This window comes from Amblyomma maculatum, chromosome 3, assembly GCF_055883805.1.
Source record: "Amblyomma maculatum isolate TAMU_Amacu chromosome 3, ASM5588380v1, whole genome shotgun sequence".
Lineage (NCBI taxonomy): Eukaryota > Metazoa > Arthropoda > Arachnida > Ixodida > Ixodidae > Amblyomma > Amblyomma maculatum.
This window is the reverse complement of record NC_139346.1, coordinates 87969192-87971364: the sequence shown is the minus strand read 5'-3', so window position 1 is coordinate 87971364 and position 2173 is coordinate 87969192. Positions and strand designations below refer to the sequence as shown.

The window sequence follows — 2173 nt, the reverse complement described above, 5'->3', positions numbered from 1 at the left end:
CGGACTTATGCGCCGCTTTACCAGCAAGCCCATCTCGTAAAATATTTTCTTGCTTTGCACGACGCCTACAGCAGCGGAGCTAGCAGACGTCAGGTGCGTCGCACCGGACAGCAGCTGTTGGAAAAAAAAACGTTCGCTTGTATCGCTGTAATTACTTCCACCAAGACATCAGCACTGGCCGAACAATATCCTCTCATTTCAATCGTGATTGATAGTCCTTTGTACAAATAGTTAAGTAAGCGAATGAAGAGCGATCCGCGATAGCTATATTACCACCGATAGCGGAGGTTATGAATGTGGCCGCTATGACTTGGGAGCCGATCGCGGTGGCCACAGCTTTACCAACGCCTCCTCTATTTTTCAGTACCCGGCAATTCACGCTCTCAGCGCCATCGCGTCTCCGTTCACGTAGCGCGCTTGGCAGCCGCGAGGAGGCGCCACGTAAACAGGATACAAGCCATGAGACTTCTAGGGAACGGCATCGTTACCTACAGAACTGACCATCCATGTAACCCGGATAGGCCACTGTTCATGAGCTCTGACCCCTGCCATATGCTAAAAAATGTGCGGTCTCAATTTTTGGCACACAACATTGGGTCCAAAGGAGAAATTTCAGTGTCATATCTGAAAGATGTGTATGAGCTCCAAAAGAACTTGATTGTGAAGCCGGTGCGTTACCTCAGTCGGAAACATGTTTTTCCTAATAACATAGAAAAAGTGAACGTGGTGAGGGCTATTGAACTCATATCTCCTGCGGTAACGGCTGTTTTACAACATCTTCAGGAACAAGCTGGTCACACTTGTCCCATTTCATTCGCAAGTGCAGGCACGACCATCACTTTTATGGAGAACTTCTATCGCTGGTTTGTTCTCCACGACACCAGTAATACAGTTCAACATCTGCGCCAGAGGTTCCCAGATGTTAAGCAGTACGACAGCACAGAAGATGCCCGGCTTGAGTGGCTAGAGGTCACAATGCCAATGTATCTGCATGAACTGAAAACAAGGTGCACCCATCCTCGTGAGTTTCTGACAAAGGAGACATACGAGGCATTCTGAGCACTCGTACAGCACTGTGGCTTGCATAAAACACCTGTTGAGGCCTGAAAAATTTACTTTTGTATTGACACGGAAGTTCAACAGTGACCCGATAGAGCCTCTATTTGGAACACTGAGAAGGTCAGCTGGGTGCAATGATGCACTGGATGTTCGTGCTGCCCTTTCAGGGCTTCAGAAAGTGCTGAAAATTGGAATAGCTGCATCCGATCCACTTTCGAATGTGGCACACAGTGAGCCGGCAGTCATGTCAATAACTGTATCACCTGAGAAGCCAGAAACATCTGTTAAACCTCATTCGCAACTGGGAAGAGCTGCTCTGAATGTTCTTCAAAGACTCAACACTACTGTTTTGCCTGTATACATGCCTTCCCTGCAGATATCTGCGACCGTATATGTTGGTGGCTATATTGTCCGCGTCATCAGTGAGCAGATAAACTGCGAGAACTGTGTGCCAATCGCATCCAAGCCACTAACAAATCAGCCATTGCAGACGTTCACTCGTAGCCAGAACCGTGGGGGACTTTTATATCCCTCTGACCAGCTGCTTTTTGTCCTGGACATCTTGCGTGTTTTCTCTGAGGAAGCCCTGAAGAAAAATCCAGCTCTTCCGAGACCCATGACTAGCTTGGTGGCACACGCTGTTCCAGCTCTGTGTGCCACAATGTTGCTGCAATGTAAAAAGAATGACATGACCGACAGAAGCTGATGGAACTTATTGCAGTGCGTTTTGTGAGGCCTCGCAAACTATGCATTTAGCATCACAGACAAGCACGATGCTTACAAGTACTTTGCTCGAAAGCCACTTTCAAGAAAGAATCTAAAACTGCGATAAGCAGTGTAACACCTTCAGGTGCTCTTTGCACAATTGTGCACATGAAGTTAAAAAGCGAAAACAATTTGAAAATAAACATCTCTTGTATGTATTTTATTAAACTTGAAGCACTTCTGATTGGATTTATTCTGCAGATTTGAATAAGTGTCGCATTTTTCATTGTTTTTCAGGTATGCCACTGATGAAGTCGGAAAAGCTCTTTCTTAACACACTATATGTTGCATGGTGGACTTTTTCATATTGACTTCATTCTAGAAGGTCCTTGCATGGCGTTCAGATTCT

The 2173-nt window shown here is 46.0% G+C and overlaps 1 pseudogene; it reads left to right on the top strand.

Moving 5' to 3' along the window:
- The first annotated feature begins 459 nt into the window (after positions 1-459).
- LOC146195206 (uncharacterized) lies at positions 460-1891 on the top strand (annotated as a pseudogene).
- The last annotated feature ends 282 nt before the right edge of the window (positions 1892-2173 follow it).